The 19,050-nt window shown below is 42.2% G+C and overlaps 1 protein-coding gene across 2 annotated transcripts in view; it reads left to right on the top strand.

Annotated features, from left to right (window-relative positions):
• Positions 1-328: 328 nt before the first annotated feature.
• Positions 329-19,050, top strand: part of fut8b (fucosyltransferase 8b (alpha (1,6) fucosyltransferase)) — a 107,938-nt gene continuing 89,216 nt past the window's right edge. For both annotated transcript variants that reach the window (XM_086166808.1, XM_086166807.1), the window contains exon 1: positions 329-502. The gene's annotated coding sequence lies outside the window, so the exon portion shown is untranslated. The remainder of the gene's footprint in view (positions 503-19,050) is intronic.

Below are 19,050 nucleotides of genomic sequence, written 5' to 3'. Positions count from 1 at the left end.
TAAGATTTGGCACAGTTTGCGCATGACCTAGAGGATTGAGAACCTGCACGGACACATTATAAAGGAAGAAATTAACCCGTTTGAAAAAGGGCATCTGCATTATTTCTGAAGGAATAGCAAAAAAAGATGCAAAGATTTGCAACGCTTGATATGAATCCGTCACCTGGAGTACCGATGTTAAACACCATCCAGCCAAAATAAGCGTGCGGGCGAGGGTTGGGTTAATTCGTCTAATTGTACGTGATTGAGGCTTAAATTTTGAAAGGGTAAAAGCGGATGCTCGTTTCCCCTCCATTCTCATTTACTTCACACCGGCCACCCAGCAGATCCCCACAGTACAGCCGAGACTGTCTTACGCGAAATCCCCGTTTCCCTCAGTTCCTGTTTCCGCCACAGCCCCGCACTCAATTTCGGTATCAACAACTGTTTGCTGCCCCCGCGTCAGAACCAGCGTCCGCAGCCCCGCTCGGATGCCGCTGGAAGCCGGCGTTTTCCCGTTAAGGTAGGTGATAATACGCTCGGTACATGGCGGAAATGTTGCGGCTACGAGGGGGGAACCGTTCAACCCGGAGACATCCCTGCTCCATCCCGGCCTGCTGACTGCGTCGCGGCGAGCAAACGTCGGCGGAGGGCAGGAATCCGCGGTCCGTTATGCGGACGCCTTCACGCCAGCGTGTCGTCGCTCCACTTCTAACGGATGTTTCGTTGATACGTCGGTATTTCAACGCGGCCAACCCCCTCTACTCTTCGCCGTCTTAGACAGAATTCCTTTGTTGCTTATTCAAGAAAAAGTGGGCTTGTTCCGAAGCGATTCCGTTTACGGTTGATCGCCATCTGCGGCGGCAGTTAGCCGAGCCGTCATCTAGCGGCGCGGCGTCACCTGGCCGCGGGCATCCCGGGTGGAAAATCAGCGCAAAGTGTTTTTATTTCGCACAGCTGCGACGTTTTTTTTTTACACGACAAATGCGCGAAAGCGTGCCAGAACATTCTAGCCTTTTTAAGCTAGTCGTCTTGTTTACAGTTTGTCCCGGGCATGTATGCTATCTTAACGTTAAACCGTGACCTCCACCCTCACGGCATTAAAAATAAAGACATGACAGGAAAGAAGGGGGGGTTCACGAGTGGGTGCATCCTCCTCTGTCTTCCCTCGCCGCCGAGCAGACAAAGCAGCTGCATGTGTTCGGGCTGCGCCGCCGACGGTGACACGATTGGAACCACACGCACGGGCGTGCGTTTGTTTTGGCAGCGCCGGGGGTGTGGGGAAACGGCGATCGTGGAAAATAAGGCGAACTCGGGGCAGTTGGATGCAGCTTGCATGTGGGATGTCCACCGACCCCCCCCCTCCCCTCCCCTACGGAAACCACACACGCACAACCCCGCGCATGAAGATGCGTGTACCTGTGCGTTGACCCTGCGGGAGCGCGGCTCTGCCTCCGGCCGGCCGATGCAGTGAAGGGGCGGCCAGGCTCGGGGTCCCTTTCTCGTCCCAGATGAAGCAGCTGTTGATGTGAAAGAGCCACCTAATGGCTTGTGGGGAGCAGGCAGCTGACATGTTGGACCCAGGTTGCAATATTTTCTTATGATTCATCTGTAAGAATGGAAACAAGAGGGTGTATTCTCGGAGTTTCACATATACGATTATAAATGACTTAATAGAGTGCAACTGCTTTTTCTCATGAAACTGTCTTGTGATTTTAATTAGTTTGGGCTTTTGTGGCCGAAATCCATCAAATCTCAAATTCATTTCTGCAAGATACAAGATACATTTCGAGTCCGCTTCGACGACTGATCTTTATTTCTTTGCTTGGATATTATGTGTCAACAAACTATTCGGATCCGTATTGTATAGCGGCACAATTATCCCAAGGTTTGGCTGCGTTTGTGTACGATGAGCATTGTGTTGTTTCCAATAGCAGTTGCTGACAAGGGAGAAACTCATCAGCCATGGACAACTAATGCATGATTAATGTTATCTAATAAAGTCAGTCTTGGTAACTGGAAGTAGATTGATTGAGTTAGCTGCCCTAATCCATTCATGAATAAGTAAACAGCCATATATATTGCAGTGACAGCAGTCTAAGCCTTGGCAGGGGGAGTCCATCTAGGATTTCAGTTGTGACTGTTTCTGCACAGACTCAAGTTTGAACTTTCTGATCGCGGCGCTGTTTTCGTTTTTGAGGAAAGTGAGTCAACCTCAGTCAATATATTTTCCCCTCGTGTCATTTTCACAGTTATGGGTAAACCCATCTGAATCACCAAAATGCAGATTTTCTTTTAATTTACGTGAAAGTTCTGTTCACTCTGTCCATGTGAAAGCGTGCCTCGAACAGTGTTTTGCTTCTGCGTGTTTCTGTGATGTACATCAGCTACTGTAATACATGATGTCGCTTGTATAATACAAAAGGATGTGCTTTCCAGAGAGCGCAATGTGTTGACTCACCATCTTCCCCCTCCTCACCCCTCTTGTCCTCTACTACAAACTATCATGACCCATGCCCCTGTCTGTCCTCATTCTAGCTAATGAGTTCATTAAATATATTAGCATTGCTCCGCTTTAGAGGTTAGATGTGATGCGGTGAGCAAAAAAAAAACATGGGGGGAGAGAGGGGGTGACTCATGTCATAGTTTTATATTTAACACTTTGAACATTCGTCACATTGCAAGAGCCAGTTGTTTGTTGAGTTTGGTGCAGTAGGCCACTGCCAAGCGGAGTTTTATTTGAAATAGAGGTTGGATTTGTTTTTCATTTGGGTTCTGACTATAATACCAGCCTGTCACCTGCACAGCAGGCGCCTGTGTTTGCATGAAAAGCCATTCTAATTTCAAGCATCACAGTGTTTTGGCTCAGTTTACAGTGTGTGTATAATGCTTGATATTGGCTTCCATGTGCCGTGTGTGTGTGTACATCCCCCTTTCTTGCTCTCCTGTTGTCCCAGATATATGCCTTTTTTTTGTTTGTGAAATCATCAGGCAGATGAGAAGAAGAGGCTGAATAGAGCTATGGAGGGAACCAAACAACACATTTTAAAGATATGTTCCTGTTTGCAGGACTCATACTACAAACAGAGCGCAATGAGTCTATCCAAGATGCAGGCCATTCGTGTAGCAAGTTCTAGTAACAAAACGACCGAAGGAGAAGGGCTCATCTGATAGCATTGTTTTGTGGATATAGTTAATCTCTGTGCAGGGTGTTTCTGCTCAAGTTCCAACACTGCACTGTACATAGCTGTTGGTGTTCCGCCTTTGAGGACAGGAAATAATGCTTGCACAGAACACAATGATTTCTGACTGGGTTTGGTGAGAAGTTTCTGTGTGGTCAGTAGCATTTATTATGTCACACTAGTTTGTGATGCCATGAAAGCTTGTTATTGTGGAGCTACAAGTGAATGTGGTGACAGTCTAAGACTTTTAGCTGTCTTTTAATTTGTCAGAAAAAAAAGGACCCTTTTTCCATCACTCCCCTCCTGCTCACATCCTGCCAGAGGGCTATTGTTATGTGTATTGTGTGAGAGTCTGTCTATTGATGGCAAGAGCCAATCACAGTACGATTGTGGTACAGGTTTCCATGGAGAAAAGCAGGCCGGTCAGGGTGGCAGCTGAATATCAGCCTGAGCAGGCTAGCCTGATCTAAGCTGATAGTATTTTCTATAAAAAGGTTTCGATAGGACTTCCCCTCTGTCTGTCTGTTGGAACGTCAACCTGTCTTACTTCCTCCCACTGAGAGCGCAGTGTGAAACACATTGTCTATGTTTCAAATTTTGCTGTACTTTATGCAGGGCTTTTTATAAAACTGTGATGAGTGAGAGATGTTTTCTGTCGAGAGTTGGTTCATCTCAATATTTGCTTGTCGGAGGTCTTACTTGGAGGCACACTTCTATCCAAATACTCTGCAGTAGCGTCATAGAAATGCAAGTTGTTTTTTTATTCAGATGCAATGCTGTAGCAGCGTTGCCCCAGTGTAAATACATGGAATTCTAGCATTCCGTAATAGAGCTACGGAGAGCATCTGTGCCTTGTATGAGTGGTTCTGCTGTCGGGGCTGTTACACAGATGTCGATTCAGTGCTGTAACAGCCTTCGCTGCTGGCTTAGTGGCAGAGCGTTCAATATTCCCAACTTGAACAGCCTGTAAAAAAGAAGCTTCTGACTGGCCCCCCTCGAACAGTGTGCTGCTCCAGTACTGTTTGGCTCGACAGGAAGCTGCTGCCCAGCCCGTACTGTCTTTTTATCTCTGTAGATGTGCTAATGTGAAAATTCGTTCTTGCCTTTGCTTTCTCTAGAGAAGTGAATGGATCTGTTGCCTGAGCTGAGAAGTAGGTCTTGCAACATTTTCAACTTTGCTCATTCAAACTGCCTGGAAACAGGCATGTAAACATCCAGATGTATTGCTTAAATACTTTTCCCTTTTTGAGCCTTCTCAAGCAAGAGCACTTACAGTAACTATATCTTGATTTCCTTTGCGTTTGTGCCTTTGCTCTTTTTTTTTTTTTTTTGCTAAAGAATAATCACTTTCGGCATATTCGTTCTACATTTTTCCCGTTTTGAGAACTTTCAAGGTAAAACAAATAAAATGTGTTGAATGCTTGTGGTGCCACCCCTGAATTCACACGGACATGACAGACAGGGAAATATTTAGCTCTGTATAAGTTGCTGACGGACTTACTGCGGGACCCAAGTATCCCCTTAACACTCAGCCATTGTCCAGTCCACCAATTCCCCTGTTCCGGAGTGCCAGAGACCCGTCAGACAACCTTGACAGCCCCTTGTGAGTCCACAACTCTGGCTAGGATCATAGCAGATATTGGTGGGCTGCTGTTCAAAGAGCTCGCTAAATATTTCGGTCACCTGACAAGAAACTGCGCTGTCGAGGTTTTATGCAACTGAACTCTTCTTCAAAGGGCTTTCTCTAGCATGGTAGTCTCTTGAAAGTGCAAACCCACACAGGTAGTATCCTTGGATGGGTGTGACATAGATTTGGAGTGAAGACAAGGCAGATGGGTATGAAGGGGGAATTAGGGAGGGGAAATGTAGTAATTGGGACAGCTGCGCTGCTCCGGGCGCAAGCAGTCAGATCACCCAGCTTGCCCCCAACCCCTCGCCCCCAATAAAATGGGAGCCAGAGACCCAGATGCTGACCATTAGGATCATGGTGACAATAGCCCAGATTCAGTCCACAGCCAGAACAGAGAACGCTCGCACAACACCACAAAGACACAAACATAACAACAGAAAAGAACAAGACTCTGAGCTCAGATGACAGAATGGGTTCATTTCACACACTTGGGTGGAAAGGTTGTGTGACAGGCTTGCCTTTGCACCAGGGCTTGTGGATATTATACTGTTTTCAACAGGAAGCCTAAATTCTCAGCACTCACTCCACAAACAACCCACATGAGAAGTATTGAATAGCCTCTATTTATCAGTGGTATCTGATCCTGCATTGGCCAGTCTTTGGTGGCCTACAACTCCAGGCTCAAGAGGAGAAGAAAGAGGGACCTTGAACATGATGAAAGGTGTGCATTATTTTTTTTTCTCTCACTGGAAAGGACTGTTTATAACACTGGTACCAGTCCAGTTTTCTGGAGGCAGGAAGAGTGCGTGTGGATTTTAGTTGCACTATTGATCCCCAAGGGGATAATTTTTCATGGTGACCTCCACTGAGAGGACAGAATTTTGGGTCAGCCAGACTGTGTAACCCCCCAAGCTGTTAGGGAGTATTTCAGTCAGCACTGAGGCCCTTGATGTCTCTGCCAAGTTCACAGGAGGTGAGGTGGGTAATGTGCTTTTGTCCATCTACATATCTATCACACAGTTCATTGTGAGTATGTGTGTGTGGCATGTGCTGTTACTAATGACTGGCAGTGCAGGGCAGTGGGTGGAGGGATTGTCAGGGATCGTGGAGGATTGGCCTGATTGGATTGCTGTGGCAGGACTCCTGTCACCTGCTCCAGACTGGGTGTGTGTAAAACGGCAGGAATAGCAGTCATTCATCCAACCGTACTGCAAATTCAGCCAAATCAGTAATCATGCATGCTAGATGGAAATATTGACCGAACATAAGTGTGAACCGGTTTCTCCCCATCCACACCAACACCACCATCATTTTATATCTTCCTATTAACAGAGCTCTTTACGAGTTGAGTAAATCGTTCAAATACTGTTTTTTGACAATGATGCCATATACCATCAGTATTGATTATTTCCGGTGTCACTAAGACTATTTTGTTTTCGGAAATTTAAGAGTATCAACATTATGTTGACAGAAATCACTTATTGACCCCACACTGGGCAGTCGCTTTTATTGCTAACTTGTGCGTACCACCACCTGTACTAAAGAGATAAAGTTCTGAAATACCTACTTTTCTCCTTCAGACACAGCGGAATAAAACGGTTTGTTCTGTCATGCTTGTCAGGCCATTCTCAAGAGATTCTTGAAAAGCACACCGAGTATTACAGAAAACCACCAGCTAAATTGGTTTCAGGCTACAAAGGGTCAAGGCAAGTAGCTCTAAATAAAATAAGCAACACAAATTCGGAGACTAATAATAATAAGAGTGCATTGTTCCATATATACCAAAGATTTTTAATCACTTCAGACTGCTCTTTTGGGGATTTAATCTCTCTTAAATTGTGGTGGATTTACTTGAGGAAATTTGCCACTGTCAGTTCCAAATGTTGTAAAGGCCGATTCAAATATTAACTGGACTCATGCAAAATATGGAATGTTGTTTTTGGTTGCGTGCATGGAAGAAAACATTCTCTCTAACCCTGATATTTTCATTTCGGTGTCACAGATTTAAATCTCTGATGTGTCTGATGCAGAGCCGAGTATCGTAAAGCTAAGCCTGCAAAACGGACAAACCACGAGATCAGCCTCAGTCTGATATGAATCGTAGTTTCAAGGCATTTAGTTCTATCTTAGCTGATATTCCTGACTTGAGACAGCGCAGCTTCAGGACAATACCATGGAATATCTCCCTTTAGCCCGTGTTGGGAGATTAATGTTATATCTTTGCCGGGCAAGTATCTTTCTCAGTGCCATAGTCTTTGATTGAGTTTTAAATTGATTTAATGTCCATAGTTTAATCTTAGCACAGAGATATTGAATTCTGTGATACGGCAATCGCATGGCAGTTTTGTTTTTGCCTAATGAAGACAGCGAGTGTTTCTATTTTGCAGACACTAAACCTTTACTTTATTTTATCTCATTTTTCTTTAAAATTGCCTTTAATTTGATAGATCCCAGTGGTGAGCGAAGACCATGGTGTGAGAGAATGGCATGCAGTTAAAGGCTTGCAAGGCCAGGAGTTGAACCAGGACAAGCAATTCAGAGCAGACATTTTATGTTAGTAATGCATACATGTCGTTTCAAAGTGGCGTGAGAGAGAACAAAAACCTCACTCCAAGACCACTGAGTATTCAGTCACATGACTTGTTGATCGGTCTGCATTACGAAAAGATTTAGTCATAGAATGATGACATGCCTAAGTTTGAGTAAATTAAAGCATGAAAGTCTTTTCATAGTGGCCGGCATAAATGCAGTGCGATTGTGTAGCTCCATGAACCTTCATTTCTTGACCCCAAATCCTTAATTAAGTGTACGGTCAACCCCCCCTTTTTGATGGAAAAAGTATGATTGCCACATATCTAGATTACAGTTATTGAATCTGTAATGGTTATCTGTAATATCACCATATTGTTTAATTCTTATCAAACAGATGATTTTTTTTTCTGTTGTCTCACTTAGCTGCATTGAGCACTTGTCAATTCGCATTTGCCCGGTGGTCAAAGATGTGACTCATAAAAAGCAACAGGGGTATGATTGCACAAGATATAAACAAAAAATAAATAAATAAATAAATGTGGGCACTGTTAATATATCGTCCATAGATAATTAGAGATCTCAAATTAATCATAACTTGCAAAATGTACCTCATGGGCTATTTTTCAATTGCTTGATAAATTAGCACAGATGTGGACAAATGTGTGTATTCCTGCAAATGCCACTTTACAAAAGAAATAAAGAATAGAACAGTTTAGAGACCCTTGAAGCTTTTAGCAAGACAAATATGCTCAAATAATGACATGGAAAATTTTAGCCCAACAGCCCTGCTAAAGCAGAGTGTACCAAATTATCGTCTGTGTTAACTTTAACCTTAAGTCTGTGAAAGTAAAACCCTCAAACGTTGCATCTATATCTTCAGTCAGGTGTGGTTAATATAGGAGGCAAAGCAATCCGAGAATGTGCACGTCTTTTTGAGCGACTCATAAAGATAAGACCAGAGTTTGACAAGAGACTTCTATGTGGAAACTTGGGAGAATAATGAGTGCAAACACAAGTCCAGTGTGTCCGCGGGGTCTGCAGCTGTCCATATGCATGTCCCTGTTTTAGTAAGACACTGGCCTGAGCGTTGACCTTTATTTTCCACCGTGTTGGATTAAAAAGTGCTGGGCGTATTCTCGGCCATCATTGTTTTCATAACCATTGTGCTTGTGATCGCTGTCATGATTCAAATAATGCACAATTACCCTGAGTAAGTTAAGGATGAGCCCCTCAGACATTATTACAAGTCTTCTTAAGGGTTTACATTCAGTTGTCAAAAATGGCTGCAAGTCATGATTGCGTTGACTCAGGAGGCATTTAGAATATGATTACAGACATCTCTCCCTTTGTCCTTTGTCCCTTTGTCTTCTCCTTTTGTTTATTTTCATCAAAGGTCCCGCGTTGAAAATAGAATGACAGTTGAACTCTGCAATGTATGAAACCTTGTCGGGCCTCTTGTTCTGTACTTGTTTATTTTTTAATCTTTTTATTGCACATCCTGCAAGGCGGCAGATGACCTTTAGTCCTCATTCAGTTCTTGTTGGAGTGGCAGCTATGGCATTCACCTACAGCAGAGCCCTTGGCAAACCAGCGTGAGACCGTGCATCCGACACACCTGACAAGTAGGGGGGTCGCAGCACAGGGGTGTTGCATCACATGATGTGCCACCCTCCACCCCCATCTCATGACCATCAAGTGTTTTACATTATCAATGCTGGGCAGCTGTAAAAGGCCTAACCTGCAGCCATATTCCTGGGCTTTTGCAGGTGTCCAGGCAAGCAATAACAATGCGCCAGTGAGATGTAGGAGCCCTTAATAGGACTCGATGAGATGGCATAGCAGTCCAAGACCTTTTTAGGCTGTTGCAAACATAAGAACAGATGGAGGAAGAAAAGGAGAGAGAGAACACGCGAGAGCAGCTACTCCACCATCTGCAACAAATGATGGAAGCTAAATAGAAAGGATGTAGTGGGCTGTAGTGTGTCTGTCTGTGTCGGTGGCCCGGTGCTACTTTTGATGAGGATCGTGGAGGCACTTGTGTAGTCAGCCGGTGTTTCGAATACAGTCAGTATCTGAGAAATAGTGGTGTGTGAAACGCAGTTTCAGGATAAAAAAGGCAAATAAAAACCCCTCTGGGTTCCCTGTGATCTTTTGACAACAGCAAGGAATAGAAGTTGGCACATCAACTCAGTGCCCTCATCGAGCCGAAGCACCTGGCAGGGTCTTTGCCTCTCTGCTTTGATTTATGGAGTGAATTGATGATTATTATAGATGAGCTCTTTCGGTTGTCCTCCAACACTTAGTGCTCAAGCTAAAACTTAAATAGCGGGACCTAATGAATTGCTATGCTGTCATATAAAGGAATGGACATCCTGCGCCCTTGTAGGGCATACCCACTCATCATCATTCTGCATTTACAACACAAAGCAGTGGCAGTTGTTCAGAGCCATAACGGTAGACTGCAGTTAATGAAGAGTCATTTTCAGTGTGTGTAATGAGAGTTAATTATGTGTTCTCTCTGGAAGTGATGAAGAAGTCACATCGGGGAGAGGGTCAAGACTGACTAAGGTCAAGCGGGGAAGGTAAAGCCCCCACTGGCAGATGCAACTTTTCTGTTGGACGGCGGTTCCATTCATCCATTTGATTATAGACCAAATGAAGATCCAAATTAGGCCTCTTTTCTGCTGCGCTGCAGATCCTTCACACTCAAATTTAGCCTACCCTTGATATTTGGCACCCTAATTGAGGCACACTTTAGCCATGTTTATCACTGTGGCAACATTACTCTGCAGATAATCATTGTCTTGTGGATTAGCATGACAACAGAGGAGAGGCTTTGCTTTAATTCCACTAACTCTGGACCAAGCTCCTTTATATCGGCTTGCTTGCTGAGCTTGTCTTAACTGGGATTAAAAGCATGGGCTGCTTGCGCCCACCAGACTCCCCACATTGCGCTCATGCCCACTCCTTAGAAGTTTTTGAACTGTCTTGCCCATAGATGTCTTGCAAGGAAAAAGCAAAAATCCCCATTTTCAACATCGCAATGTATTATGAATTTTTCTTTTTAACCTTTAAACTCAAACTCGTGATACTTAACTTTTCTGCAGGTCATTGTGGCTTGTCCTCAGCTGTTCATGAATATTGACCGAAGAATATCAGGCACAGTGCTTTGCAAGGCCATGCATTTCCATTTGCGCATACACTGTGCTGTATTATTTGTACTTCTATAGGTTTTCTTCCAATATGAACCTCCACAGTAGGACTCAGGTGCAGGAAAGCATAATGGGTCAACAATGTGTAAGGATTTTCTACAGACTTGTTATATTCATTGCGGTTGTCCAAATGCTGAGAGTGTGTGTGTGTCTGTGCGTACATAAGGATTTTTATCAAGTAATTTGAGAGGTCTTTCCTTTAACTAGTGTAATTGGCTGTGGCCTTAAATAGTCATGCGGGATTTATCTCATCATTTATTAACTCTTCTGACGTGGAGAAATGTTTTTGTTGGTGTTTTTCTTTTAAGTTGTTAGAATTATACTATTATTGAATGGAATATTATTAATGAAGTATTTCTACAACCATAGTACAAGCTTTGACAGTCTCCTCTAAGGCCTTTGTTGCATTGTGTATGGATATTCAAGACAGAAGTATTGAAGCAATGTGATGGAAGCCCAAGCGTTCAAACCCATCCTACATCCACATTTTCATCCTTCTAATTTTCTGCTGTTTGAACGGGATGCATATGCGGATGCAGACACACAACACTTGATCTGAGAAATGTACAGCAACAGGTTGTTTGAGGTCAGCCCGTGCAATATCGTACATACATTTATTGTTATAAATTGTTTTATTTCTGAATAGGATGACCTGATTGATCAAACAGTGGTCAGAATCTGCAGCCTTTTATCTTAGTCAGCCACGACTGGAGAGCCGCCAATCAGTCTCATTATGGAATTCCATGTCGGTCTAATTTATGAACATGCACTAGAACAATGGTTCAGTGATGCATGCAGGGACAGTCGTGCCAAAGCCACACACACACCCACACAATAATGCAAATACACGAACACAGTGAGGTTTGTTAGTCCGACAGCAGTGAAGACTATGGGGACAACAAAGTTATTCTGACCTTGTTTACTTGTTTACCAAGTCGAAGAAATGGCTAAAACACTGATTTTCATAAATTACATTGACCTGATCATTATTGTAATGTCCAGTTTGTAATTCTCTCCGCTAGAAACTGACACTTATGCAGTCAGTCCATAAAGAATACTTCATAGAGGAAAATCATACAGCGTATTATTTATTTGCGCTTGTTAACAGACCATTATTTAAGATGCATGTTCACTGTCAAACTCAAAATGGAGGAATCAAATTAGGCTTGTATTGAATCATCCACAGCTGTCTCCTTCAAGCCCCAGTACTGATGTACAGTCAACCATCACACCCGCCGTCCTGCAGCGCAACAAAAGCTGAACCGTGTGGATGAAAGAGAGAGATCAGCCAAACAAATTTTCACTTGGCTCACACAAGCTCATGCCAGTAACCCGGGGCACTTCATGTGGACATTTGTTTAATGGAAAGTGGAAGAAAGCGCTTGGGATTTTTTTTTTTTATGTCATTAAGGAACTACGGTATATATTACAGAAATACTGTTTAGTTTTCTTTTTTCTTCGAAAGGAAGAAAATAAATGAGTAAAAATATGAAATCAGTTGTAAGAAGAAAAATCAAACGTAACAATTTTATCTTTTAAATAATCATTTTCAAATTATATATGTTGTCATTACAATTATCTTTTAAGGACCTGGAGGAGAACTAACCCTTTTGTTAACCAAACAACACACAACTGACTGTGACGGTGACTCATTGATTGTTTATCACCATGTAAGCTTTTGAAATAACATCAGACTTTATTTATCCAAAGGATAAATATCATTGACACATCACCAGCATAGTTATTAAGGACCTATTGCAAAAGAGAAAAGCAATAAATGAAGAAAATAGCAAAAATAAAGCTGAATCTTTTGTAATAATTTTCCAAATTCATATTTCAGTTGATTTTTGTAAGCTGATGTAAATGCAACCGATGGACATTAGTCCAATATCTGAAATGCATTCAACTAAACCACTTTGCTTACAGTGACTGCCTCCATACTGAAACAATACCATTTAAAAACCTGTATCAGCATGAGTTAAAAAATGAATTTGTCTTTCATTCTTTAACTACTAGTTTGTCCAGTACTGTGAATTCTAAACATAATAGTAGTAGTAGTTGTAACACAAGCAGTATGATATACCACATTAAGGAAGCATTATAAGTCAAGGTTGCCGGGCCACAGGTTTGTCCTAGCAACCCCCTAACACCTGTCTGCATTGCTTCTACCATCATCTAGGTGATGCCGAGTGGGAGATTCAGAGCAGTCCAACCCTCTAAACCAAATGTTTGGTTGCTAAAGCAGACTGTTTTGGCGGAGAGCTGGAGCACCCAACAGCTGTGTGTTGTCCTGCATCCATAATGCTGCAATTCCAGCTGCTAACTCACTGCTGTGTCCCTCCAGGCGGGAAACAATACCAGATTTTAAAAATTAGTTCCAAACCATGGCATAATTAAAAAGAAATGTTTTTGTCAGAAAAAAATACATTGTCTTTCCTTTCTATTGTTAACTTGCAAACATTAAGTAAGAAAGTAAGAAGAGTAATAAAAATATCAATATAAAAACAATAGATTAAACCAAACAGAAGTTTTATTTAAACTAGTATTAATAGGACAGTCAGTGTCCCAATGGGAAAGAAAAATACGGAAAGATAAATATTGTGAAAAGAAACAGAAACATAGCCCTCATTTTGTGCACGTTAACAAAAACTGTTGTCGGTCTCAGTGAGTTCCCCCCTGTGTAATTAAAGATTAATAGCATGATAATAAAACAAGACCACAACTCTGATTTCTTATGTGTGCATGCAAAAGAGTAATAATATAATACACAAGTCTGTCATAACAGCATTATGACATGCAGAAATATTAAATGAATCTTTCTGTGCCTTTCTGGCCTTTGAAGGTGTAAAGCCAAAACAGGAGAAAAAAAAGAAGATCTGAAAAGCTAGTATTATTTACATTTCTTTTTTTTCTGTGGGTAAATAAGCCATATATTTGCAGAATGGTTGAACCATTAGTTTTGTCCACGTTTGGCTCCCTCGCATCATTGTCTTACGTAGCATTAACACAGCTTCATCCGTGTCCTGGCCTTGAGTATCTCGTTGCATCTCTGTTTCTATAACACCGGCACTTTTCAAAACCACTGAATTAATAAATTGAAGTGTTTCAGGAATGATTAACCGAAACTGACATCCTTGGTTCAAAGGAAGTCCAAGCTGCTGCGTCTGGGCTTCATTGGCAGCCAATGCAGGGAGAGGAGACAGCCGTGACGCCGCAGCATGCCATGCTGTCCCCCCCTGATCTGTCGGAACAGCACAGCAGAGTCGCCCACTGGGGCCTGGGGGGTAGTCACTTGTCAGTATCTACAGGCGGAGGGGCAAGGGTAGCTGGCAGGGATGAAGTCACAGGAGTAAGAGGTGGGTGGGGGGGGGGGGGGGGGGGGGCAGCTACCGACCCCATTAGTTTACAGGATTAAGGGGAATAATAAAAAGGGGTCTTGGAAGTGCTTCACTAATTTCCATGGTAATTTTAAGAAATGCCGGTGATGTGTGGGTGGGCTCATTAAACGTGTGTATGTGTGCGTGCACAACAATCGCTGTAGATATTTCCTGTGCTTCTGCATCATTGTCTTCAAATGGTGAAGCGTGCAAAAGGATTTTTTAGGCCCTGTCCTAAAGTTGACCACATCATGGCGAGGGTGTCTCTTTGAGAGATTAGCACACTATATCACTACATGCTTTCGCCACACACAGATGTTAACAAAATAGCACATAAGCACTTATATACACACACACACACACACAGAAAGCTCTTTGGTCATGAGCATGTGTTTCACTTTGGGTTGATTAAGTTTTCCTTGCAATGATATTAAACATATTTTATTTAGCCTCAGTCTTTTTTACTCTATATAAGGGAATAGGTCCAACACCCAGCTGTATTCTTTTTTTCCTCTAACTTGCCTTGTCTGTTTTTGGCAAAAATGGCTACAGAATTTAGTCTATAGCCCTGCATAACAATCCCTCCAGTGGATGGTTAAAAGAAATCTGTTACTGCAACTGGAAGCTCTTTTTCCAGGAAAAACGCAGTGACCAAATCAAAATAACAAACAGCATTGGATGTCCAAATAAGTAAAAGCACTGGGGGGTGAGTTGGGGGAGTCCGGGAGGGGGTCTGCATGAGACAGGCTGTTGGAGCAGGTGACATCTGTGACCCAGCACAGCAGTGGTGGAGATTTCACACGTGCTCCTTCCTCAAAGGCAACTGGCAAACTCTTATGCTTCGAGAGGCTGCATGGTTGCACATACAATGTCAAACACAGATACATTCTAAAGAACCGCCCGAACATAGCTTAGCATTAAAAGATCTGCCAAAATGGTTTTCCGGCTAACAACCTTTTACTTAAAAATTTTCGTCGATTTGAAAAGATTAATTATTCTAATTTAGTAATAATGGTTGTTTCCCACTACATATCAAGCATTATCTTCTTCCAAAAGTCAAAGGTTGATTTTTAAAACTAAGGTGACAAATTTCACATTTTCATATAAAAAAACCTTCATGATCAGAAATGAGAATCAGAATTACTTAATTGATCCCGGAGAAAATTGATATGCATGATGTGTACAATGTGTATCATGTACTCTGAGGTCCACAGGTCCACCCTGATGTTATTTGCTAGTTCTGTACTGCGTCAAGTGTATTTTCTAACCAGTGACAATATCCCCCAGGGCTTGACCATTATGGGATATTGTGACTGATACAGATACAGATTTTCAAGGAGAGTAAATCATCATTTGCTGATTTGGCAGCAGATGGGTTGAACTTTAGAGCTGCCATGTGAAAATGGACCTTTTCCAGGTGGTGGATGATTTTTTTTTTTTTTTTTTCGTTCTACTCTATTTATTGCTTTTATTATTTTTTGTGATGAGGGATGTTGAGGGGTTTTATGCATTTTGTTGCCTTTTACGCAGTAATTTTTAATATATATGACACAATAAACACAACTAAAACATTGTCGACACAATGACACCCATTCAGCTGACAAGGTGAAAGAAGCTACATGGTTCACTAGATGGCTAATGTTATTAGCAAATTAACTCATCATAATCTCATTGTCCTTGTGAATACAAGATTCGGACATTTAATTACTTTGCAGCATTGCTTCTAAACAGTTACTGAACTAATTAGTGTGAAATCTACACTTAGCGCCATCTACCACAAAACTCACCAACTCAGCTTCAATAACATGGGCTAAATTCTATCTGCAAGACTATAGGCTCATCCAACATAATTCATTAAGTACAATTTTGGCCCAGGCCAGTCAATATCAGCTCGGGGTCTACAATTGCAAACAGTAACCAAATACCGCTTCTCATCAAGATGATAAAGGCTTCCAAACTGCAGGAGGCCTGTAACCAAACCGTGAGCTTACTTGTGACCCCCCCCCCCCCCACACACACACACACACACACACAAACAAAAACTTGACCAAATCTCAACCATGATGTTTGCATACACTTATTCCTATCTTCTGATAGACGCACAACCCTACCGAGATTGCATTGCCTATCACGACCCGTGAGAGAATGTGAGGTAATGCAGAATGCGGCTGTGTTGCGTGTGAAACGGGGTTCGGTTTAATTTTATGGAAAATATCTAAAGGAGAGTCCATTTCAACAATTGCCTCTTTTCTGTGCTCAGCAGGACATACAACACTGTCTCTCTATCACATGCATGCAGATTGGGTACTATGCACATGCATCCGTGTCCTCAACTAAATTGGAACTTCATCCAGCTTCACACAATAACAATCAGATGATTGATCTTGCTTGCTGAGTTATTAACCCATTATATTTACCACACCATTAGTTGCCTGATAACAGAACTGTTAATTAAAACACAGTCCCAAAGTCCGCTCACTGAACTGGGTAACACCAGAATATTAACACTACGTCCATTCCCATTGCCTCGGCTTGTTCATCGTGTCGGGCTACACAAATATATGAATCTTGATTAATAATACTGTCTTGCAGGAGTTTTCCGTCTAAACGCTGCCCATCCCCTCTTTTCCCCTTCCCCAGAGGCATGTGTTTTATCCTGATTTCTGTGTATTATGACAAAGAAGACTCTCTGAAGTCTCCTGCCTCCTCTCCTCTTCTGCAGTGAAGACAGTTTTATGCTCCCTGCCAGTTTTTCTTTTGCCCATCCTTTTTTTTTCCTAGCATCCCTGGTGAGGTGCCTTGTCCCAGTGTTGTGTGGAAGGGATCACCCAGCACGAAAAATTTTGTTAAAGGTATAGATTTGTTGCACCATATGTCTGGCAGTGCAGCATTCTGCTTGCTTTCCACCGGTGCATGTGCGTGCGCGTGTTCGTGTGTGTGTGTCCAGTCCATGCTCTGCTTGGCTGCGTCAGGATAATGCTGTTGGCTAGGAAAGCTCCAGCAAACAAAACAACATATATCATATGGGAGAGAAGAAGTGCTTATATTGCTGTGGGGGGGCGGGGTTGACTGTAGATTTGTTTTTATGCATACTTGTGTGTTTTTGCAACCCCATGCCGTGCACTGCCACACTACTGAGGCAGAACTGCAGGAGGCAGCGCAGCCAGATTGTGACAGACCTGCTCTAACCAGACTGAAGGCAATCATGTAATAACAGAAAAGTTGGACTTTCCTGAAAGGGGTCAAACACGGTTCCCCAGCTGTGCATGCTTTGTTTTTTGTTGCTTTTCCTTCTTCTGGTAGGCCATCGCTGGACTGCGAAGTGTCTTAGTAGCTGGCTGACGTCAGTTTCCACTTTACCAAGCCAATCAATGTACTTGTTTTGTTGTGATAAAAAGATGTTAGTTGCTGTTGGAAAAAAACTTTTTGTCCGGACCAGGTGTCCTCACCATAGCTCCTCTCTGATAAATAAGTATCAAGTTAAAAATTTAAAAAAACTACAAGCAGGAAATTGCATTTTCAATGGAATGGAATTCTCTCCATTTACAGCTTAATTTGTGTTGCCTAGCAATGCCCAGTTCCTTTCACAATTTCCATGAGACTCTTAAGAGGATCCATAGACCAATCAGCCCGCAGTCTCGTCTCATTGTTCAGCCAGGAATCACATTAAAGATTGTCCTTTCTTTTTGGGTCTTTGACCTTCCAAATACATTATTCCCACCCTCTGGGGGAGTGCCATATTGCTGCGAGGTGCTGGTAAAAGTGTAAAAATATTGATCTATTTTTTGATTTATAAATGAGTAGTACCGTATTTGACAACCATGAACATCCATGAGTAGGTTTTCAGAACTCAGAAAACCAGAACTCAGAACGTTATATTAAAAATAAGCCAATGACAAGTTTAATGAATAAGTAACCACATCTAATAATTGTCATTATAAATTTTTACATAATGGAGAAGCCTGTAAAAGACAACTAAGTGCTGTCTGTTGAAGTAGTAATACTGCATAGGTCATTAACTCCACTTTGGCAGGAGCATTCTCTTTCCTCACCAGCTGTTTGCCAATTTTGGTGTCGAACCCGATCCGCCTTAGATATGCATCTTGGCTTGGCCACTGGAAATCACCGGTAATCGATAGAGCATGAGGCGGATCTGAAGACTGAGGTGAAATTAAGCTCCTTTTGGCTTCATGGTTTAATGTGATGTAATATACGCCTCATACAAGGCTGTGTCTTGAAACCAAATGTCAAAACTCTTACAATTAATATCAAAAGAATAATAAAAAATGCAGTCTGATTGTCAACACAACTTGAAACACTAATGGTGTCTCATTTTCTCTGTCTTTTGCTTCCTTTTCCCTTTCACTAAATGGTATGTAAATGTGTATTGTGGGACAGGCTGTATGGAAATATGGAAATATTCCCTGCACTCAGCGCTTATCGGCCTCTCTTTATACAAAACACTCACACACACACACACGCGCGCACACACACACACACACCAGGCCTGCATTCAGCATACATAACTGTTCAACTTTAAAGTTGTCCCTCTCTGCCAGTTTGTCATCTCTCACTAGCCTTCCAGATGGCCACCCCTTTGCCCTACACAACACCACCCCCCTCACCTGCACCTCACTGCCATGCCATGAAGCATGCATTTTCAAATAAAGGATCTTGACTGAGGTAAAGAAGAAATGAATAAAACCCTCTCTTGAGAGACTCGTGAAGGGAGAAAGATGGAAAATTACACACAACGAAGAAATTGCTGCAATTCGAGGTTTGAGGTTTAACCTCAGGACTAATAGTGCATCCTGAATGTAGTCTTTGCAAAGAAACGCCTTAATTACTGGATGAATGAGATATTAAACACGTGCATATCCAATTAATTAATGATAATGACACAGGCATTCATGAATGGCAATTTAAATGGGCATTCAAGAGCATTTCTTGGGTTATTTCATTACTTTTCCAGCAATTCGGGAATCATGAAAATTAGATAAATTAATTTTTAAAATTCAGTTGCTGTGAAAATCTGCAAGTCAATAAAATAAAATCTGCACATTATAGATACGGATGGCTGACTCACAGTTTTTGACCAGGGTTTACAATTTAATTTGCCTTTTTTGCTTTACCTTGTT

This window comes from Fistularia commersonii, chromosome 20, assembly GCF_037954325.1.
Source record: "Fistularia commersonii isolate RoL2024-O1a breed Wild chromosome 20, RoL_Fcom_v1.0, whole genome shotgun sequence".
NCBI classification, from domain to species: Eukaryota; Metazoa; Chordata; class Actinopteri; order Syngnathiformes; family Fistulariidae; genus Fistularia; species Fistularia commersonii.
Note: the sequence above shows the minus strand (reverse complement) of the source record. Positions and strands in the feature narration are given on the sequence as shown.